The sequence below is a fragment of the Anolis sagrei genome, chromosome 4, assembly GCF_037176765.1.
Source record: "Anolis sagrei isolate rAnoSag1 chromosome 4, rAnoSag1.mat, whole genome shotgun sequence".
NCBI classification, from domain to species: Eukaryota; Metazoa; Chordata; class Lepidosauria; order Squamata; family Dactyloidae; genus Anolis; species Anolis sagrei.
The window spans coordinates 194,308,522-194,333,039 of NC_090024.1; the positions used below are offsets into that span (position 1 = coordinate 194,308,522).

The 24,518-nt window shown below is 40.2% G+C and overlaps 1 protein-coding gene across 3 annotated transcripts in view; it reads right to left on the bottom strand.

The window, feature by feature from the left end:
- Nucleotides 1-24,518, bottom strand: part of BLACAT1 (BLACAT1 overlapping LEMD1 locus) — a 109,973-nt gene that overhangs the window by 21,015 nt on the left and 64,440 nt on the right. Inside the window, exon 1 of one of the 3 annotated variants that reach the window (XM_060772916.2) lies at nt 8,999-9,023. The exons of the other annotated variants lie outside the window; for them this stretch is intronic. The gene's annotated coding sequence lies outside the window, so the exon portion shown is untranslated. Of the gene's footprint in view, nt 1-8,998; nt 9,024-24,518 lie in introns of those variants that run through there. 3 annotated transcript variants of the gene reach the window in all.

Here is a 24,518-nt window from a genome sequence, read left to right on the forward strand (position 1 = left end):
TAGTTAATTTAGCCTCCCCGCACTTTAAGGTGGTACCTAATTTTCCTACTTGACAGATGCAACTGTCTTTCGGGTTGCAAAAGTCGACAACAGGCTACACAATTGGTTGGAAACCCACTCCAACCCGAGCTGGCTTCGAACTCATGACCTTTTGGTCAGAGTGATCTTAATGCAGCTGACAGTCAGCCAGGTGCACCACAATCCCGGTGCTTCTCCGTGGTTTCTTGGGACATTCCTTTGTTGAAAAAGTGGAATTACAAACATTTAAATGAGCTTTTTCTGATAAAAAGCATTCATAATGACAACGTGGATAGGATATTGTGTGAACTAATGTAATATAGTGGTTTGAGTATTGGATTAGGACTCTGGAGACCAGGATTCAGATCTCTGCTCAGCCATGCAAACTCACTGGGTGACCTTGGGGTTGTTGCCGACTCTCAGCCTCAAAGAAAGGCAAAGGCAAAGGCAAACCTTCTCTGCACAAATCCTGCTAAGAAAACCCTGTGTTAGGGCTGCAATAGGGTTGTCATGATTTGGAAACCTGAAAACACGCAACAGGTATGTCATATTCACAGCTTGCTTTTAGAAACTATATTGATTATGATGGATATTAATTTTAAAACGCCATATGGTGGTAAAAACCCTGGCCACTTCTAGAATCATGACAGGTGATTCATGACATCCCCAAAATGGAACATTCACTTCCTCAGTTAGCTATTCATAATGAAGAGCCCATCAATTTAACATAATTAAATGTAAAGACAGCTGTAACTTGTCATATATAGATGAGAAAAGCTGCATCTATAGAAAGTTCTCTTCCATCTCTGCCTATGCAAGATGAAAGGCACCCACTCTTCTCTGCATCTGGTCTCCTTTAATAAACTAATCACAATTAGGGAGCCTTGATGTTGTTCAGTAACTGTGGAGCGGACGCTAAAGAAGGGGTGGGCAACATGTGAACCTCTAGATATGACTGCACAATTATTTTCTATTGGTGACATTGCTAAGGTTGTTGGGAATAGCACTGCAACATCTGGAGGACTATGTGCTCCTCAGCCTCAAAGAAAAATGATGGAATGATACAACATTCAAGCCAGTCTGGGGGTTTCCATTGCACTTCTCAACTTGACTTTGATTTGGATCTGCACTCAGTGACAAATCAATCTAACTTTGGGTTGCTGTGAGGTTTCTGGGCTGTATGGCCATGTTCCAGAACCATTCATAGAATCATAGAATCCTTGAGTTGGAAGAGACCTCGTGGGCCATCCAGTGCAACCTCCTGCCAAAAAGCAGGAAAATCACATTCAAAGTACCACTGACAGGAGCCTCCACCACACTCTGGGGCAGAGTTCCACTGCTGAACGGCCCTCACACTCAGGAATTTCTTCCTAATGTTCAGATGGAATCTCCTTTCTTATAGTTTGAAGCCATTGTTCCGCGTCCTAGTCTCCAGAGCAGCAGAAAACAAGCTTGCTCCCTCCTCCCTATGACTCCCCCTCACATATTTATACATGGCATCATATCACTTCTCAGCCTTCTCTTCTGAAGGCTAAACATGCCCATCTCTTTAAGCCGCTCCTCATAGGGCTTGTTCTTCGGACCCTTGACCATTTTAGTTGTCCTCCTCTGGACACTTTCCAGCTTGTCAACATCTCCCTTCAACTGTGGTGCCCCTAATTGGACACAGTATTCCAGGTGTGGTCTGACCAAGGCAGAATAGAGGGGTAGTTAGGTAGCAATGTGGCCAATTGCAACATTCACACTTGCCTCAAGCAAATAAGATTTCTTTCTCCCACCCTGGACATTATTCCACAGATATATAAACCTCACTTGCCTTATTTCCAACTGACCTCACAACCTCTGAGGATGCCTGCCATAGATGTAGGCAAAGCATCAGGAAAGAATGCTTCTGGAACATGGCCATACAGCCTGAAAAAATCACAGCAATCCAGTGATTCCAGTCATGAAAGCCTTCAACAACACAATCTAACTTTACTCATATAGTTGTTTGTAAGGATAAAATGAGATAATCCTCATTATTCTGAGGTCCTCAAAGGAAGGCCGGGATGCTCATCTTAGCAGTATTTTTCCTTAAGCTTTCCCTGTTCCCCGTGCCTCCCATTTTTAATTCACTATTAATGCATTAATTCTTTATCAACAGCCAAATAAAATACACACGCACACAGAAAGAAGCAAACAGCTGCTTAAAAAAAAAATCTTCGGAAGAGTTAAACTGAATGTGTAAAAAGGAAGCACTGTCTCTTTAAAAAGAGATAATGATGCATATACAGCTGGTGTTTCAGGCTGCAGTGTTTGCAGAGAATTACTAATTAAAACATTGCTTCTGTAAAGTATGCTGATCCCATTGATTCTAACCCCCTCCCCTCCCCAGCCCTCATATCCACACAGTTAATTTGCTGCAAGGAAAGCAACGTTGCAAGGGTCCTCATTATAAAAATTTCACTGGCTGTAGCTAATGGTTGTAATTAATAGGTGCAATAAATTTCAAATGGCCAGCCAGGGTGTTCATTAGTTTCAGCCTGAGTCAGCACCAAGGGGGGTAGGCTGTTACTTAATAACCCATTTTCTAACCTAAAGAGAGACCTGAGTTTTTCTATGGTTCAACACAACCAGAGCAATCTCTGCCAAGAAGGAAAGGAGGGGGAGTACCGTATATACTCGATTGTAAGTCAAGGAATTTTTTATCCAAATCTTTAGTCTAAACCCTGTGTCCGTGTATTCATATGCCAATGCTGGAAACAGATGATGCCATTGACTCAATAAGCTCTGTGCATCCCACCATTTGTAGGCCTTGGCTTAGATGAGAAGGCCCAGTTGGCCACCTTCTTTTACCTCCACCTCTCTGTCCTAGTCCTGGGCAAAGTGAATCCCCAAATCTCATTTTGGTCTAGGAAGGAGTAATGGGATAGAACCACCAAAGGGGGGACTCCTGACTCATCTCTCTTGTCACTGCATTTATGCTGGGTCTATAATAAAAGCAAGTTGCTCTCCTTGCTCTTCTCCCCCTGCCTTTTTTCAGACCACATTCTCTTTCTTTTTCTCATTTATATGGTATTCCTTTCCCTGACTGTATTTGTACAGATGTTGACATTTTAAGATCAGCAATTCAATTTACACCTCCCCCCATTACAACCCCTCAAATAAACAGATCCTCTCCTTCTCTTTAAAACATCCTAAGCATTATTAAAAGAAAAGGAAGAGATTTGTTACATGTCCCTGGAAGGTACCCTCAACTTACCTATGGGTGAAAATTCTATCGTTTTGGGCCCCAAACCTGCTGTTGACTTATCCATGAAATTGACTTATAGTCACATGTATACATAAATAATTTGTAGTGTGTGAGTTTTCTGTCCTGTAAAGTTCGATTGAGTTGTCAAAAGCTTTCATGGCCGGAATCATTGGGTGTCTGTGAATTTTTTGGGCTGTCCCAGAAGCATTCTCTGCTGACATTTCACCCACATCTATGGCAGGCATCCTCAGAAGTTGTGAAGTCTGTTGGAAACTAGGCAAGTGAGGTTTATATATCTGTGGAAAGTCCAGGGTCTATATTTGTAGTGTATATTTCACTTTGGACCTACTGGTTTCCCAGTTGTACAAGGAAGACATGGCATTCATCCAGACAAAGTAGACTAATCATGGCTACAATTTGAAATTGGTTGGCTGCCTTGGGAGTTAAGGACGAACAATTGGAAAAGAACAAAGGAAGACTACTTTAATACATGACTACAGCATCAAGATTATTGAATATACAAAGTTAGACGAATTCAATCTTACCTATTGGAGAGGAACAATTGCTGCAATTAACTTATTTAGCAAAAATGGAAAAATTATCTTGTTGAAATTAAAGAAAAATCACTGGTGTGATTTTTAAATGATTTTAAAAAGAAAGAAAATGGTTTGGTAACTTTTGATAATTAATAGGATTTGTTTATTGGAAGAAATGACTTACATGGTTTTAGAATGAGAGGATAATTATATTAGATATACCTGTCAAAAAGAAAGCCGGAAGCCACTTTTCTTTATGTCTCCATTACATTTTGTATTCTGGTTTTCTTTTCTTTCTTTTTCTTGTTCTGAATGTTTGTATGGTAGGTTTTTTTATTGTATTTGGGAAAATTTTCAATAAAAGATACATGAAAAAGAAATTGCCAGCTTGCCTTTAAAAATGTCTCAAGTGTAACCATATCATTAATTAAAAATTGGAGACTGAACAGTTGTAAGTTATTATCCTCAAGAAAACAAAATTTTACAGATCTCAAGCACTAAATTAGAGGAAGTTAATTAATTAACTTGTGTTTACTTGCCTTTCCAAATAAAAGAAAGCTGCATCAGTGTCAGTTTTATAAATAAAGTACTCCTTAGTGTTATTGTTCGACAACAAGGGAAAACAACTATTCTACCAGTACAAATAAAAAAAAGATAGAGAACAAGCAAAATAATATTGCAGTGTGTAAATGTGCTTCTTTATATAGTTCTAGTCCAGTGGTTCTCAACCTGTGGGTCCCCCGGTGTTTTGGCCTACAACTCCCAGAAATCCCAGCCAGTTTACCAGCTGTTAGGATTTCTGGGAGTTGAAGGCCAAAACATCTGGGGACTCACAAGTTGAGAACCACTGTTCTAGTCAATCACGTATTCCAGAATACTTTGTTTCAGGTTAACCATCTCTGGGGCTGTTGGTAACCATCTCTGGGGCTGCACGTAATCCATTTTCACATCCCTCAAAAAGCCACACTCAGCCCTTTTCCCAAACCCTGGAGAGGTTGGAAAGGGATATGTCGGGGAGTGTGCTTAAGTGATTAAACAGATTGAGAATGGAACTACAATAGAGTCTCGCGTATCCAACATAAAGGGGCCAGCAGAATGTTGGATAAGTGAAAATGTTGGATAATAAGAAGGTATTAAGGAAAAACCTATTCAACGTCAAACTACATTATGATTTTACAAATTAAGCACCAAAACATCATGTTTTACAACAAATCGACAGAAAAAGCAGTTCAATACATGGTAATTTTATGTAGTACTCACTGTATTTATGAATTTAGCATCAAAACATTGCAATGTATTGAAACAGCTGTGGATCCTGGCAGGAGGCAGACTGCGTTGGATAATACAGAACGTTGGATGAGCGAAGGTTGCATAAGTGAGTCTCTACTGTGCTTTTAAATGGGCACAATCCCAGCCCTTGAAATCCTTTCCAACCTCTGAGGATGCTTGCCACAGCTGCAGGCAAAACATCAGGAGAGAATGCTTCTAGAACATGGCCATACAGCCCAAAAAACCCACAACAACCCACTTTCCAGGTTGAATTGGATGTTTTTAAGTTGACTTGTTTTTCAGAAGGGGGGAGGATTAGACTAGGGTTTTGGTTAGGGTCTGAAGGTTCTAGGAAATTCAACCAGAGTACTTGTTGAGTACCAAAGGCTGCTAAACCTAAAGATTGCCAGTTCTGCTCCCCCACCCCTCTCTTATATGCTCCCACTCTATTAGTTCTCATTCTGCTTGTAGGAAGGTTCTCAAACTATGTCTTAGAAATATCTTGCCTCAAAATATATATTTTAACCCTTAATCATGCTGACTCCAGTGTGCTACAGCACTTCTTGAATGTTTAGAGTAGTTCATATAATTATCTCATAATCCGTCTAAGTGCTCTAGAAATAGAGCTATTATTGTCCAAGTATTGCAGATCGGGTGTTCAGAAAAAGACTGCAGGCTAAATTAATATCAGAGGTTTCCACCTCTGACACTTGGAAAGAGCCCTTTAAATCTCCACCGGCACAAGAGACAATTCAGCATCAGCCCCACTCATTTACTCTAAGGTCTTCTCACCCTCAAACACACCTCTCTGCATCCTTTAATGGCCAGAAAGAAGTAGGATGGTCAGAAAGGGATGGATGCAATGGCAGGACCACAAAAGGAGCAAGCAGGACTCACTACTGCCATCTTCCACAAAGCAGCAATACAGTACTTTTATTCACCCAACACCAAAGCTCAAAGTACATCATGCAAGCCTTCAAAGCTTCACTAACTTCTTCATTTGGCAAAGATGTTAAAAATCATATAGGAACAGAGAAAATGATGTTAGGGTCATAAGCTTGCATTTCATCTCAGTTACTCTGATATCACTTCAGATATAATCTAGAGAGAGTTATCAGTGCAGGCATAGGCCATGTGAGAACTAGGGACAAATGGCAATAAAAGACGGAGTAAAATTTCAACTCCATTAGCAACAGAAAAGTAACTTCCCTTGAGATCCAGAGATTTTTATGTTGCTAATGGAGTTGAAAATTAGTTCAGGTTTAAGCTACCAAGTGGAAATTGTGCTTAATCTTCTGGCTCTTTTAAACATTCATTTATTTATAAGATTTATGTACTACCATTTATGGCCTAAAGACCTCATATCCCCCTGATCTTGGAAGCGAAGCAAAATTAGCCCTGGTGAGTACTTAGATAGGAGACCAACAGTAAATACTAGGAGCTAAATAGGCTATATTTCAGAGGGAGAAAGTGGCAAAACCACATCTAAATATCCCTTGCCTTAAAAAATCCTATGAAAATTATGGGGTTGCCATAAGTCAACAGATGACTTGAAGCCATGTGTACACACATTGATATATGAATGCTTTCTCCTAATGAAATGCAAAAGAAGGGTTACTGATGAATGTTAAGGAAACAAAAATAATGAGCACAGATGATTTACATAACTTTTAAGTGGGTAATTAAAACACTGAAATGCTTAAAGATTTTCTATACCTTGACTCAGTCATTAATTAAAATTGTGACTATAGTATAGACGTCAGAAGAAGACTTAAGCTCTGGGAAGGGAGTGTATAAAGAAAGCATAACGATATAGAATCAAATACCAAAGTCAGAATCACCCATGTCATAGTAGTTCTGATTTCCATGTATTATTGTGAAAACTGACAGGAAGAAAATAATCTGATTTGAAATGTGGTGCTGAAAGAAAGTTCCATGAACTGCTGAAAAGGCAAGTGAATGGATCCTTGGGTATATTGGGCATAAACTTGCATTAAAAGCCAAGATTATAAAATTGAGGCAGTCATACTTTGGACATATAATGGGACACTAGGACAGACTGGAAAAGACACTAAGACCTGGTAAAAGGAAAGGTTGTAGAAGAAGAAGACATGGTCATATTTGCAAGATCTGAGCAGGACAATAGACTGGAGCTTTTGGGGTTCTTCACAGGGTCACTATAAGTCAACTTTATAGCAAATAACAATAACAAATTATGTTTATAATCCAATAGTCAAGTAAGTATTCTGTTTTTGTAAGCATACCTGATTCACTATGAGCAATTAGGAGTCTGCATCCACTTACCAAAATTGTTCCTTAGTCCACAACCACAGAAGTGATTACGACAGGTTAAGACTCATTAGATTTACATCTGAAAGTGTTGCACAGCACAGAATGGGACTTACGTCCAAGTAAACACACACATGATTGTGCTATGACAATCTGATTTTCCCCAGATAGCAAAGAAAAGAGGAAGAAAACTAAGAGGACTAAATCAGTGGGATTGGGATAGAGGAGATTCCTTCTTTTTTGCCCTTCTATACATTCAAAAACATGCAAATGTGAGTAGATCAATAGGTACTGCTTCTGCGGGAATGTAATGGCACTCCATGCAGTCATGCTGGCCACATGACCTAGGAGGTGACTATGGACAATGCTGGCTCTTTGGCTTAGAAATGGAGATGAGCATCACCCCCCAGAGTCAGACACAACTAGGCTTAATGTCAAGGGGAAACCTTTACCTTGATACACTACCATATAAAATCCAGATTATCTGCTTTGAACTGGCTTATATAATCTACTTCAAAGTGGATAATGTGGATTATCTGTCTTGAAAATCTGGATTATATGGCAGTGTAGAAGGGGCGTAAGAGTTTATGTGGTGATTTGGCCAAAATTCAGTAAGTTAAGTGAAGGGGCTATGAAGTTTTGTAAGCCTGCCCTTTCACACTTTGCACCCATAATTTAAACTATGGTTGAGTCACTATATTACTCATTCATTCCAGCGTTTAACAAAACTCTATATGAACTTGAAAGTTTTCTATATTTCCTCCATTGTAGCCAAATGTAAGTCTTGCAGAAAGACAGAGCATTCCTTTTGACATCTGCTTTGCTAAAGAAAAATCAATAGCACAAAGAATAGCGAAACAAATCGCAAGGGACAAGGCTCTAACCTACATTCCAAAAACTTGTTGATAAACTTGTTCAGAGCCCTCTGCTTAACACTCAAATATTTATTGGAGGGAAAGACTCTTGGTATTAGTTCCTGCATCTGTTGATATAAGAATATAGAAATTATCCTTACAAACAATGCTCTAGTCTCCTGTGTCCGGAACATAAATAAAGGATATTGGATGCTCAATATTGAATTAAACAAAGAGACAAATTATCCTTGTCTATTAGATTAGCTGGAGAAGAATTACAATTACACAGAATTGGAACATGCGACACAGACGTTTACTGCACGTGACCTAGAGAAATGGAGCTGCCTAAGGTGGTATAACATCAAGTATGTAATGTTACCCCTTCACTCCATTATTGCCTCATACTTTGCATGTTTTGTAAAATTAATTTCCAGTTTGAATAATAACAGGACTGCCAGATCATCCTTTGTTCCTTATCTCTTTCACCAGGAGTATATATATTCACTATTTATAATTAGATGCAATGCTATGAAATTCTGGGAGTTGTAGTTTTATAAGACCTTTAGCCTTGTCTCTTGGGAAGCACTGGTGGCTCATGAAACTACAAATTCCAGGATTACGCAGCAATTAAAGTGGTATCAAGTTGCATTAATCCTACTGTTTAGAGCCATCCAGGGTCAGCTACTTGCCAATTTTTATATTTCCAAAGAGATCTTCAATTACGTCTTTTTTACCAACTAAGACTGACCTGCTCCTAAACAGCTGATGAGACCTATTTCCATGCCATGAAAAAGGCTTACCTGCTCTTCAGTTGCACATCAGGCCTGTGTTAATGGTACAAGAGCAGACAAGACAGAAGTAGCTTTCCCCCCTTGATCAGTTGGTAGCACAGGTTATTTCTCTGAAGGGTTACTGTCTTTGTAGAATATTCACCTTTGCACACCTGTACTTATTTATCCATACAGCTAGTTCTCTAAGGTGTTATTCAAAAGACAGAGAGTAGCAAATACAAGCAAATCCTCATATTGGAAGAGCCAGCATTTCAGAAGAGCTGCTTTCCAATCCCTTTTCGTTTTGTTGACCGTTTAAAAGCCTGGCCTTCAAAAGTGCCTGGGCCCCCATTGCAGCTGCCCTGATCATTAAGGGTACAATTGGGGAGAAAAGAGTGAAAACAGAGCTGCACATTCCATAGGGGTTTTGTTCCAATTCAAGCTCAACTAAAGGCAAACGGGATTTTGCTCATTACTTTCCCAGCACAAGAAAACATTTTGGTTTGCAACAAAGAAACTGGTTAAATGGGTTCTTTATCCCCTGCCATCCGTATTCCTATTATTGCTAGTTAATTAGGCCCTGGCTATCCCTGCCCCACTCATTCACTACTACAGGCAGGACAATCAGAAAAGCAGGTGTGTGGTATGACCTTTGCTGTTGGCACTGGAGCACACAAAGGCAGTGCCATACTAGCTGAGAGACGTACTTTTGAGGGCAGCTGTGTTAGAAAGAAGTCTCAGATATCATACGCATAGAAATACTGTGTTCCTTAATGAAAGAGTCGGCCTGGTGTAGCAGTTTGAGCATTGGATTATGATGCTGGACAGCAAGGTTCAAGTCCCTCCTCAGCCATGCAAACCTACTGGGTGATCTTGGGCAAGTCATGCTCTCTCAGCTTCTGGGGAAGGCCATGGCACACTCTCACAAAACACATTTTCCCAATAAAACCCCATGATAGGTACATCTTAGGGTTGCCCTCAGTCAAAAACACTTTGATTTGAAGGCACACAATAGTGAAAGCAGGTGAGAGCTTTCACCCACCTACTCAATCATGTATTTGAAAGACTGACGTCTATTCACAAAAGTATAGGGTATTTCCTTTGGGGTAAGACAAACATGTCCATTTCTGTGTTGTTGAAGGCTTTCATGGCTGGAAACACTGGGCTGCTGTGAGTTTTCCGGGCTGTATGACTATGTTCCAGAAGCATTCTCTCCTGACATTTTGCCCACATCTCTGGCAGGCATCCTCAGAAGTTAGGGGTCTCAACCTCTGGGGATGTCTGCATAGATGTGGGTGAAATGCCATGAGAGAATGCTTCTGGAACATGGCCATACAGCCCAGAAAACTCACAGCAACCCATGTCTATTTCTGTTTTGTTGTTTCTCTCTTTTTTTCAGTTTATTGCTTTTCTGCATAACTTTGCACTTTTCAAGTGAGCATGGGAAGGCATATTCATGTCTGTGTGCATTCTTCCCAAAATAGTCATGTTTTATATGCTTTTTCATAATATATACATTTTGGTAAGCATTGCCCCTTTAATTGACAGTGTTTTTAAATGTTGCTTTCACTAATGTGCTTTTTAATGGATGTTTTGCTTAGATAGCCATTTTGATTGCCCTGAACTGTATTTTTAAAAAGTAAATATATGTGTACAAGTGTATTTCAGTCTGTCTATTGCATTTGAATGCACTTTAGCTAGGTTTACTGGAAAATGTGAATAGAATCAGGTTACCACCTATCCCTAAGCTCCTAACTCCAGCAACATATGCTTCATTTAGGGAAGTTTTATGTATCCACACAGCATATTAAGAGTTGTCAAGTGATCAGAAGAAATCCAAACTGGTCTGCTCCTGTCTTTTTAACAGAAGATTGGATTGCAAAATCAACCTGTGAAACTCTTTAACAGCACTAGCAGCGGATCACTATCAATTGCTCCTGGTTATGCTTTCTGCAGGCCATGATGAACATTATTCTCTGCTAGTTTCTGTACCTCACGTTGTTGTCAAGGACAAAGCTAGAGAAACCAATTGAAAAACAGAGTCTCAGTTATGTGTCAGAATTTCACAATAATCTTTGCTTGTGTTAAGGTCTGTAAAAGCATGTGTTGGACTGGCTATCTGTAATCAATGCTATCAAAACTCAGGTGATTATTTTCTGGATGAAAATACTAAAGATTATAGTTCTAAAATTTAATAGTTATAAAACTATTCGATTCAGTTATAAATTATAGGCAATATCCAACATTTAAGGCTGAGGAAATATATATAAAAAGTGGTGACATTCCACAAGTGCATTTCCTTGAGCAGTGATTTCCAAACTTTGGTTCTTTGGGTGTTTCGGGTTTCATTTCCCAGAGTTCTTGACAATTGGACAACACTCTAGAGTAGAGTAGAAGCCCTAAGCATCTGAAAGATCAAAGTTTGAAAATTCACTGCTCTTAGAAGAACAATTAGAACAAGGAATGCCTAGTATTATGACAAGGGTGTGAACTCCTTGAAATCCAAGTGACACTTATCCCTAGTTTCCACCCCTAAACACATACTTCTGGTTTTTGACTGAAGTCAGAATGACTAGATATGAAAAGCAATGCCTAGTTTAGCTGATCATCATGTTTCTGAAGTCTTCTAAAAGCACAGAATGATTTTTTTATTTAAAAGTTGTCTCTGGAAGGTGTACAAAGCTTCGATGATGCAAGGATTCTGAAACTGCTTTTGGGGGGGGGGGGGGAATAAACCTTAGCACAATGGATTCTGGAATGGCTTGTGCACCTGGTTGTCATACGGCTGGTGCAAAAGTAACAGCATGGGCTTGTGAACCAGTTTTCAGAGGGACTTCTGAAACAAGCCCATCTAAAAAAGGGATGTTGCAAATTGCACTAGAGCACAGCATCTTAACAAATTGCACAAGGACAGCAATAGTTTAGCATAGTGGTTCCCAACCTGTGGTCTGTGGACCACCAGTGGTCTGCAAGAACCAAAATATGGTCTGCGGCCTCACCATTATTACACCATTGCCTCGAAACCACACAGCAAGAGAGCGACCGGTCTCTCGAAACCCTCTTATAGTGCTGAGGTAATGGGGATGTCAGGAGGGGAGAGGCTGGCTACCCACAAAAGATTACTCCTACCACATCAGCTCTAGATGATTAAATATGGCTTTCTATGGGTGAGCAGATGGTGACTACTGGATGTCATATGTTCTGTATCAGAAACTAGAGCTGATGTGGTTTATCCAGTGCAATTTTGCACCCCAAATAGCCAAACCGAATCTAAAGTTGACCAAAAACTGATTCATAACCCTTTTGGTACTAATGTTGGAGAGTGGTCCCTGGTCAACGTGGTCCTTGGTCAAAAAAAGGTTGGGAAAGACTGTTTTAGCATGATCAGAATGATACTTGTGTATGCAGCCCACCAAGACATAGAAAATATGGCTAGGATTGTGCTGCTGAAGGATTATCAGTCCTTTGCAAGCTTAGGAGGCCACCTGCATACAAAGAATTATGGCTTTTTGTGCTGTTAGCACACAGCACACACTTTAAAAAAACATTTTATTTGCAGACGTGTCAGTGAGAGCAAATTCATTTTGTCTTCCTGAGTGCCCTTCCGAAAGTTATTGCAATTGTGCATCTGACTGAAAATCCCAATTTCTCAGTCTTTTTCTGTCTTTGCCCTGCCCTTGGCTGGACACCTGCACAACCTGACTGTGAGAAAGTGCCTCTAATTACCTGTCACTGTTCTCAGCATGCCTAGTTAACTATGGCTCTTTCTACCTTTCATGGAAATGGTTTTGCATTCTGCACAGAACATTCCTTACAATGGGCTGAGGGTGATGGAATCTTTGGCCCTTGCGTTTGAATAGCAGCTCTCTTTTCTTTCTCCTTTTTCAGAAACATCTTACAAAACCCGAGCTGTAACCTGATCAGTGAAGCCATCTTCTTTTCAGCTGTGAATGGAGAGAAGAAGAGGCTCAGGAGAAGGAGAGATCAATCCCTCCACCTCTGTATGTCCTTTATCTAACAAGCCCTTGTCACATTAATCCAGTTCAACCTTGCGACATCCTGGCTTATCTCATTGGTCACTGGATACAAAATAAAGATGGGTGATTTCTATTGACGAGAGGAGGGATAGAGTTAAGGAATCTGTATTTCATGCCACTTTACTGAAGTGGCCAAAGAAGTGGATTATTCCTCTGTGTAACCCATGGCTTTTAGCCCTACATGAGGTATGAAAAGCAATCACATAGGAATAAAAAGCCATAAACCACAGCAGAGGGCTTAAAGAAGATAAACCGAAGTCCTTAGGAAATACAAAAGAGCAGGATAAAAATAAGAACCTCCAAGCTGAGGCCACTTGGACTGAGTCTCCAAAGTTTCACATCACAGAGGTAGTCCTGGAATTTTTTACCTTGGCTAGTCATCTCCTGGGTAATTGATCCATTTTGATTGTTTCCAGTCTACTTGAGGCTCATTCTTAATGAAATTGACTTTAGTTGTTTGTTCTTAACCCTGGAATTTTCAGTAGTGGTCTTTAAATAGGATGTGCAGCCTTCAGAGGCTTGATGGCTTGAGCAAATTTCCCCCCTATGAGGTACTCTGATCCTGGATAACTGGGAGGATGGATCTATCTCCTCCTGGCTCCTATCGATCTAGATTCAGGTCTCTGAAATGGGGGACAGACTAAAGGGTCCATCACCCTTACTCTAGATTGCTGGTTATGGAGGAGGGTGGCAAAAGGCTTTCACTTTCCCCACACCCAAGCAATGTTGAATGAATGGAGTCATTGGGATGGTTGGGCAGAGGTGGAATCCTCCTTCTCCAGTGCCAGAGATGCTGGTCATGATCACTAGAATGGAGATATGGTGAAAGTCTCTCATCCCACATCTGCAGTGTTCATCTAAATTTTTTATGATAGGAAAGAGGGGACACACAGGAAATGTTTTCCCCAAGCCCCCTCTTTTCAGCAATCACCATTTTGCTAGAAACATATGAAGAGTCATCCTCACCAATCTACTTTTCCAGTACAATCGGACGATAGCAATAGCTAATTGGATGACTGGTAGAGATAATTCTCCTTACATGATACACAGCAATGTCATTCAATAGCAGTGGCAACAACACTGGGAGGAGCCGGGACCAGAAACATCAATGGTAACTCATCCTGCCTTTGAGAACTGCAAATTATCTACCCTATCAATGAAATACTGGGCATATATAGATCAGGCATGGGCAAACTTTGGTGCTCACGTTGTTGTTAAGGACAAAACAAGAGAGACCAATCGAAAAACTGAATCTCAGAGATGTGTCAGAATTTCACAATAATCTTTGCTTGTGTTAAGGTCTGTAAAAGCATGTGTTGGACTGGCTATCTGTAATTGATGCTAATCCCAGTCAGTTTATCAGCTGTTAGGAATTGTAGGAACTGAAGTCCAAAACTCCCGGAGGACCAAAGTTTGCCTATGCCTGATTTTCACAAATGCTGGTACATCATAAGCAGTATTGCAGGTTTGTTAATATATACTTAAAATAATATGTAAGAAATTCAGAGTTGGTGCTAGAGCTTATCTCTCCTTTAGATTTTGTTTAGATGGGTCTTTGTATTATCAGCCCAGCAGGCTGTTAGGAATTGTGGGAGTTGATTTCCAAAACATCTGGAGGGCCAAAGTTTGCCCATGCCTGACCTAGATCTAAGAATTGCACAATCAGTACACAATACAGGTCCCTTCTACACTGCCATATACAATCCAGATTATCTGCTTTGAACTGGATTATGACTGTGTAGACTCATATAATCCAGTTCAAGCAGATGATGTTTATTTTATGCTTTGATAATTTGGATAATTTGGCCATGTATAAGGGCCCACAAAAGATGCCAGTGCTGCACAAAATATGTCAGTGTAGAAGAGGCCACAAAAAAATCAGATTTTGCAAAAGGCTTAGCAGAAATAACTAATCATTAGTCACTAGGGAACTTATTGTACTTCTGAGAACTTCAGAAAAGATGCATAAAGATGCATGTCCTGCTGTATTGGAAGAACAAGCAATAAACAGACTTGCCCAAGATCAGACTGTACAAGTATCAGGGGTTCGATCTTTCAATCTTGGAAAATGCACAGTTAATCTAGTTTTTTTTAATGCTAGTTTAGAAATGCCCTTATTTCTCAGATTGAGTTATTTCCTGAAGAAAACTCAGAACTTATTATATTTACCCCAACTGATTTGTCTTTTTTACTCCAAGGCAAAATATGTTCCTGGAAATTTTAAGTTTACCTTTACAAATATAAAAATCTGTAGTTTGCTTGAAGTTGTCCATTTCACAACCCATTAATAAAAGAATAAATCTGTTTTATAACTATATTACATATTGGACAGAAATGACCAGTTACTAGAAAAAGCACAGTACTAATGTATTGTATGAAAAACTGCCAACTGCCCCCTCCCAAAACCATCCACAACTGGCCCAACATTGGGAGCACTGCAATATGTCATGCACTAGAGCTGAGTTATGTCTGAGCCAATATGAAGATTCACTGTGGCCTGGTTGTTCTGCAGTTGTGTGATTTCTCCTTCAATATATGATGATGTGGACTGTTTCACACATGCCCACTCTATGTTTATAAACTCAGGTTTCCTTTGTGTCATGCTCTGCATTTACAGGCCCACAGAAAAAGTGAGTTTCCATTAATTTCCTGTAAGATAGTGGGGGGAAATCTTGTAAGATGCTGAAAGACAATCACCTTACCCTTTCAATCATGAATAATTTTCCAGACCTTTCCCAGAAGCATGATTTTTAAGCACCCATGTATTTTTTTTTAAACCATGCACACAAATTTGAGTGGACCAAGTCCATGACTGGCAGATATGCCTCAATGTGTTTTACTCTTCTGTTCTCCCTCCATGAATGTAATGAAAGTCAATAGGTGGGAGGAGGGGTTGGAAAAGGGAAACACTTTTAAATCAACTGTACATTTCTAGTCAATGTGGGTTTTCATTCCATTTTGAGACACAAGAAATGCGAGACCTGATTAAAGCATCTCATGAAAATAGCCTGAGATGAATGAATGCTGGCATGTGGGGCTCTGAAAGGTGTACAAAACAAAACTTTTTTGTAGCTCCCAGACAAAAGGGATAAAGAGAGTTGTACTGAGTGTACAATTTCCGCCTCCTGCGTTTCAGGTGGATGGTCTCTCTCCTCAGCTGCCTTTTCAAAGAAACTCCTCTCGGTGCTTAGGCAAGGGAAACGATAAAAAAGAGCTCTTGGAATAAGGAAAATGCTTTAATTAGCGAAGAACAAAATCTCCCCAGTGCTTCTTCCTACGGATGGGAACAGTTCCTGCTATTTAATGAATGTGTCTGCACCTTGTGCTCAAGATGGAATTTGTGGGCAAAATCTGCAGAGTGCTTATGTAGACAGACACCAATGCTTTCATATCAGTTTGCCCAGCTGGAGACCTGGCCCTCTGCCTTTACTCTTCTCTCTGTGCAAACACTAGTCTGACTCATGCTTGCTCAACAACAGTGCTTATTTACTAACATACTAACATCAGAAGTTGATATTAGATACATCCCCTCTTCCAGCATGTTTTGCATCTCCTTCTAACAATTTTGTTTTAAAGTAACCCTAAGAGCTTGGGTTTTTTTCATCCAGGCAGTGAACTTTGCATACTTAGACATGGGCAATTTTATATTTCTAAGCAAGGGTTCAAAGACAAATCTCCCTATTCTCTTATTAAAACAGAAGGATTGTAGAGGAAAGCATCTTGCCCAAGATATACTCATGACTCCACATGATCAAATGTGCTATATATAAGTAATCAATATGCACAATATAGGGACATAGATTCATAGAGTTGGAAGAGACCTTGTTTTTGAGAACACAGAGCGTATCCAGTCCAACTCCCTGCCAAGAAGCAGGACAATCGTGTTCAAAGCACCCCCAACAGATGGCCATCCAGCCTCTGTTTAAAAGCCTCCATAGAAAGAGCCTCCATGGAGGCTTTTAAACAGAGGCTGGATGGCCATCTGTTGGGGGAGCTTCAAATGCATTTAATATGTTTAATATGCTCTGGGGAAGAGAGACAATAAGCAATCTGTTAACCAGATTTCATCAGAATTACATTAACCATCTGTAACAGCCACAGATATCTGTTAGTAAATATGCCACACAAGATAAAATATTTGAATTAGAAATAGAAATGGAAATGGAAAGTATCACCTTCACAACTTTATTGGGCCAGTATTTTTAACTATAGCTCAGTCTGACCTACTTTATAGGGCTGTTGTGAGAGTGGCATGGATGGAACTCAGGGGCACTGTGTGCAATGCCTTGAGCTCTTGTGTGCGATGGAGCTCAAGGCAAATAAATAGCCCATTGCTTTTTAAGCCAGGTCCAGACCTTCCCCCTATTTAATATTTGAATAGTAAAATGCTTAATCTTTCTTAAATCAGTACAGCAAAGCACAATACATCATTTCAAAAAACTTTAAAACCTTTAATTTGCTTATTACCATTAAGAGAGCATTAATTTGAGTGTTTTGGTTGTCCCCCCAGTTGGAAACATTGCCATGGATGTTCCATGAACTTTACCATGTGCTCTCATACGGTCATGCATTCCTTGTGGTCCTCACACTGGAAGCCCGCCTGGAGAAAACAGTAATCGGTTGTGCATGCTCTGTGTTTCAAATGATATATCCAGACGTAATTCCAACAGCTGCCAAGTGGACATCTGTTCTATATACCCACCTTTTCTTTTGACAACAACAGACTTAGAGCATACACTCTGTGTTCTCAAAGACAGCAAATCTGAGTTTCTGCTTCTTCATGGAAAAGCAGCTTTTGAGGAATATTCTGTGTCTACATACTCTATTAGATGGACCCATCTAACATATTTGCCAAAAGGATATACACTATATCCCCCCTCCTCAGAGATGCTTTTTTCCATACGTGATATTAAATATACAGATATAAACTTGGAAATAATTAGTACTGTCAATCCAAGAGTCATACAAAATGTCTTACCATAAAGGGGTAGCCTGTAGCTGGGAGACATATACCTGTTTGTTCTACTTGCTAGGTATTGCCTATAGGCAGCTTTAAGGATCTTACTCTCCCTTGTTTATCTTTCAGTCAGATTGGCAATGAACAGTCCTGCAACTAATGGTTTCCTCCAACAAAAGAAGTGTCTTGTGTATAGTAGGCATATGAACATTTGAAATACTAATTTTGGCCACCAAAATAGTTATAGGAAATGAACCATGGGTTGCATGGTCATTTGCATAGTATACTATTTTTAGTGGAAAATAGTGATGTTTTTTTAATGACTCTGGGATGTTTTTTGAATGACATCTGTAGATATTACCCACTTCTACCAACTATCAGTGTCATTTGAAGGTTTAGATTAAATGATCACATGCATGTTCACCACCTTCCTTTTAATAAGAAGTCTGGGTGCATTGCTTCATTTGGTTCAGAGTGTGAAAAGCCAACCAGCTGTAAAATATTTGGAGGGCATTTCTACAAGCAAGTCCCAGACCTCTGCCCCACAGACCTACCCTGTGGGCACCATAATGAACAACCAAGCAACTGTAAGGGAGCAAAAGCCTTCTGGGTAGATACCAACTCCATTCCAGTTTGAACTAATCCATACAGATCTGTATATGTCCATAATAAATAGCATCTATACTGTCCCATTTACGTCTTTTTCAGTGATACCTCAGATTAAAAATGTGTTCATCCAAAAGAGGGTATATGACAGGATTTCATACCTGTTACTTCTGACAACCACAAAACACATCATCTACATACAACTATGCCTCCCCCCCCCCCAATCCACCTACCCACCCACCAAACCAGAGACAGGTGAATATCTTGGAAAAGATAGGATTTTTGAACTACTGTCAGTGAGGCATCTCTCACCTCTCCGCCCCCAGCCACCCAACATTTTCCCTCCAAATAATGCCTATTAAGGCTTCTTTGCTAAACATTTTAATGGTAGATTTTTTAAAAAGAGGTCATTTTAATAGCTGATACTTTGAAAGTTTTGCTTTCTCCACATCTGCAAAGCAAAAGGAAATCACAGGCTTAAAACATAACACTAAATGTTTCAGTTTAAGTTGTTAACTCATTAGTGGTCTGTCGCAGACTAACTATGCAACCTTGTAGATGCTTATTCTCAAATAAGAGCAGACAATAGAGCTAATCTCAATTTCCTTGTGAATAAGGACAAATGAAAACAGTGAGACTTACTTTTAAGCATACCATTGTGCTGCAAAAAGTCTCCTTGCCATTTCTTGTGAAAGCACCCAAATCATCAGCTTTCATTCCAATTTACTTAAAAACAAAAGTAAAACAAAAAAAACCCTTACATTTGGGTGGAAAGGGTAACACATTTAGGTGAGTGCACCAAGTCTTGGAATAAGAAATAAGAATAATTTCACACATACACCCCTTTCCCTGCCTTTCTGCCACTACTGACCCATTTTTAGCCATACTGTGTTTACATACCCCCAGTCCTCCCATCCCCAAAAGACTGGAGCGAAGGCTTTGGCTATCAAACTGTAAATGATCTCACCTTCAGCAGACAACCTCCCCACTGGCAGCAGAGACAGTGCCAAGTCAGACAGCTTTTTGGATGTTGGAACAGCAACAGTAGCAGCAAGAGCTATACAAGCTGGTGGTTGAAAGGCGGCAGGCTGGCTTTGTCCTGCCTTCCTAAACCCTTTAGCAAAAGAGCACGTTTCAGGAAGAATTCTCTCGCTTGGCTGGTGAAGAGCACTGTAGGAATCCAGCAGGTGGCTGGCTGGCACTGAGCAGGACACTGAAGATGTTGATGCCGGTGCACTTCCCTCTCCGCCACTCCTTGCTTGGAACTGGCCTCTGAGCAGAGTCCAACTAAACTTGACTTGCTTTTGAAACCCCTGACCTCCCCTCCCTTTCTTGCCATCCCCTCTCTTGGGAGCCTTCAAGCAGGAGCAAAGTAGCTACTGCTGTGTTTCATACTTGAACTAATTCCACATCAAGGCCCTTTAGATGCGGTGGACGAGCAGGGCAGTGGATGGGGGGGGGGGGGGCAGTGTTGAGGTAGGAAGAAATCAGGTATTTCTCCATTCCAGACTCTGGAGGGCCTTGATAACAAAGCCTCTATTTAACCAGATCCTGTGAAGCAGAAACCTCTTGTATCTACTTCAGTGCCTTTGATCTCACTCCCCCAGTGTGATGTGTATTAGTCATGTCCCTCCTGCTAAGCTCTTGCAGCCAAAGACCTGGGGAGAGGGAAGGTCCCCCTTTCCTGGCTTCCTTTCCTCCTTCTCCCCCCCCCCCCCCCCCCACCACTCCCGGTTTGGAAAACCTCTTCCTTAGGCAAAGGGATGGCAGAAAGGGCTCACCCATCCTTGTCTGGTCCCACAGCTGCTTCTCTTGCCATCTGAGCCCTGCTCTTTCCACTCCACTCCCCTTTGTCCCCGCAAACACCATTGCCTTCCCAGTCTCAAAGTTTTCAAGGATGAGATGCAGACTCTTATCCCGGCCTTTTATCACTCGCCCAGCCATTGAAGTGACAGCATCAATATTCCACTATGCCTTAGAGCCTTTCTTTTATTAGGACCTCCTCCTCCCCGCACCCGGCCCCACTTGCTGTGACTAAGCACCTTGCAAAATCCATTCAGTCCTGGCTTAGCATCCTGAGAACATTGAAGTTGGTGGATGCTTTTCTTTTCTTTCTCTCTCCCCCCGCCCCCACCAAAAGGACTTTACTGGCAGCTGGACAAGGGATAAACAAAGGAAATATTTGACTGGATGCCTAGATCTTCTGGTACTGAATGTGCTTTTTTAACTCCTGTCTTGTGCCACTCCTTTGCCATGACTCCTTTATCTGCAGGCGGAAGGGCGGGTGGACAGACACTCCAGAGATGAGGTCCTTGGACTGCAGGCTTCTAAAGCGACTCGGGATCCAATTTGCCACCTGCAGAACTGGCTTCTAAAGCTATCAGGATTTCTTCTCGTTGATAATACACGCCCGCCTTTGCCACTTTGATCCACAGACCCCTTCAAGCTAGCTTGCCTCTCTTTTTGCCATTGACAGAGTATACACAAGCCCCACATAATTCAAGGGGCACTCGAGAATCAATCTTGGGTGCAGATTTTTGCAATGAAAGCAGTTGGATTGCCTTGGAATCTTCCAGGCAGAGTAAATGTATAGGGACATTGTGGCATTGTTGCTTTAGTTCTTGTTTTCTCCCCGGACCTAAATTAAGTTTCTGTTACCTAGGACTATTTCTGATAATTCACAGCACCAGCTGAAACAGTTTATTTGGCCTTGTATTTGTTAATTGCATATCAGAACCAAAAAAACCTTTTCCTTCACAGCCCCCACCTTTAAATTACAGTATTATAGTGTCTCATCTTATCAGTGAAATTGTGCTTTTGTACAAGAACTGTAATTCTATCAAAGAGACAGAAAGAAAGAAAAATTGCCTTTCAGACCTCAGGACCATCTCACTACATTATGCCCCAGTGTTTTTTTAAAAAAACAAAACAAAACAAAAAAAACCCCACCTCTTTGAAAGAGCTCTTGTATAGATCCAAGAAATAGGTACAAACATCACCCTAGACAAATGCACTGAATGGACCCTAAAGAAATCATGCTTCTTTAGACTAGTTTGGAGGGGCTCACTGTATCTCAACCTAGCCAGAAACAGGTTGAGAGTATTACAAGGCTAAAAGAAAGGCCGTAAAAGTACACCTCATCTCACTAGAGAATGAATCTAGTTTAAATCCAGTTTCTGCCTCCTGCAGAATTCTAGGGTTTATAGTTTAGGGAGGAGCCTTTAACACCCTCACTAAACTACAGACCCCAAAATTATGCAGGAAGCAGAAACCGGATTTAAAGTGGATTCATTCTCTAGTGTAATGGATTAGAATTCTACTTCATCAGACTAGAGAATGAATCCACTTTAAATATAAGATCATTGGAGGAGGGCTTTGACAGGAATATAACTCAAAATATAAGCTGAAATGATAAACAGAAAATCCAAACAGTACATGTTAACATATGATTATCACTCCTTTTTAGGGCAAGAGGAAAGAGCTGGTCCCCACTCCCTCCTGCGATGCTATCAGACCATCATCCATCCTGAAGACTGGCCATCTAAAGCTGAGAAAGGCATAGCCTCAAAATAAACTGAAGATCACAGGTTCCTCACACCTGCTTATGAATTTATATCGACATTTAAGCAGGGCTTTGTGCACAGAGCATCTCTTGATACTCTAAAATCTGAAACTTTTTGCGGTCAGGCACCTGCTTCTGCCATCAAGGTAACGGCTGTGGCATTCCTGATCACTCATTTACAAGGCAGAAGGAGGTGGTTGATGGGCTCCCCAAAAAAGAGAGAAAATCTAGAAAGAGATGTAAGGATTTGTGAAATGACAGGTGGTGTGGATTTGCACCCCAAACACTATACTTCGATTAATGCAATTTCACAGATCCTCAGCCCCTCTCCAGCCTTGTATCTCATACACAACGGAAGTAACAAATGAGCAAGACATAAAAATATTTAAAACTATTGTGCATAAAATTACCTTCAGGCTACTGATACATGTCAAATATGAAATATATATGAAATTCATGTTTAGACTTGGGTCCCATCTCCAAAATATCTTATTATGTACATATATGCAAAATATGTATTTCAAAATCCAAAACATTTCTGCTCCCAAGCTTTTCAGATAAGGGATACTCATCTTTTATTTGGAATATGGAACTGTGATTCCTGAAAACTTCAGCTTGTTGATTAAAGTTACTATCTGTGAGGTCATGCTCGGGATTATGGAAAATAATGTTTGCTGAATACACAACCATCTTATTTGTTCTTCTCGGAGTCTATCCCCACTCAGTAATTATTATTGCTATTTTGTGCCTTCAAATCACTTCTAACTTATGGTACCCGTAAGATGAACCTATCACTGGATTTCTTTGCCAAAAAAAAAAAAAAAAAAAAATCAGAGGGAAATTTTGCCTTTTCCCTCACCTGTTGGATTTCTATGGCCTAGCAAGGATCCAAAACCTGGTCTCCAAAGTTGTAGCCCAATGCTCAAATCATTACACCATGTTGGCCCTCTCATTGGGTGCATTCCCTCGCAATGGGAATTACCCCAATATATGGCACTGTCAGTCACTTCACAAGAGGTTTTACAAAAAAAATGGGTAGTGTGAAAGTGTCTTAAACATAGTTTCAGTTCAACAAAACAATTTCCTATGATAAAGTCAGCACAAAAAAGTCCTTTAAATTTCCAGTTTGGTGGAATGGGATAAAAATGTATGCTCAGGATCTCATAGGAACATGCCTTATTCCAACTTTCAACAACTAATGCTCTCCGTATGTGCTGAGCAACAAATCCTTTGAAGACGCTATCTGAAAATGTTAGGATTTATAGATCAGTTCATAGGAAGTATGGTTGTTTGGGAAAGTCTGACCAATGTTGTATCTGATCTCTCCACTCAAGAGATGTCTGCTTTCTGAAGAGACTAAATTAGAAAAGCCTAGGAAGAATGTCTCTCTGAAAATACAAAAAAACTCAGCTGTAAGATAAGGGTGTTTCCAAGACTTTTATTGTGTAATTACCTTGCCTCATTCACTGAGTGCTACTAGGATCTAAATAATGATATTGTTCACATATTTCTCTTCATTTTCCCACAATTCCTACCAGATTTTCTTCTCATCCACTTAAACACACACAAGCCATTACAGAGGGAACTGTGCTTTTAGATTGGTATCTTTAGAACTCCTGTTTTGGGGGTTAAGGCAGATTACACTATGTAACAAAAGTTGGGAAAAAATCCATTCCTGGTTTGTAAGTGTTATTTCTGGTTTAATTGTGTGGTACTTACTTTGAAAGTAGTTGATATACTCCAGAAACTTTGTTTTTATGACTGCCAAAAACTGTTGAATTGGATGAGACTATCAAATATTCTTTAAAAACTGCAGGATGTCCCGCAAAAACCTTTTTTGCAGTTTAATAAACTTTTCCCATGTTTTTATGATAGAACCAATTAGGAAATGATATTTGTAACCCAAGAACATCATAGTGTTACATAGTGTTATAAATAAGGATAACAACAACAGTAACAAGATTCTCCATCTGGAACCCCATCTGTCTCTAGTACCGTTAAAACCTAGGGGTTTCTTGAAGTTCAAAGAGCTAGTTAAGGAAGAAATATCACAGCAATTGTCCTAGCAAAACTGATACCTATTGTGGGTTCTTGGTATTCACTGAAGTTTAATTCTACTGAATACTCAAGACCCATTATACACAATGGCTTAATATATGGTGTTCCTACATAAAGTGGAAACAGTGACTAAACTGATTTGTGCAATGTGCACCAAAGTGCTGTAGTATTGCCCAAATGTTGAATAGCTTCCCACCTACCAAGCCAAAAATGAGAGATGTGGCATATAGAAAAAATAGTCTACAGGCACATTAATGCAACTTCTGAAAAAAGTGCAAACACTTGAAACACTACAATGGTATAAAATAGTTGCACATCTGGATACCTGTC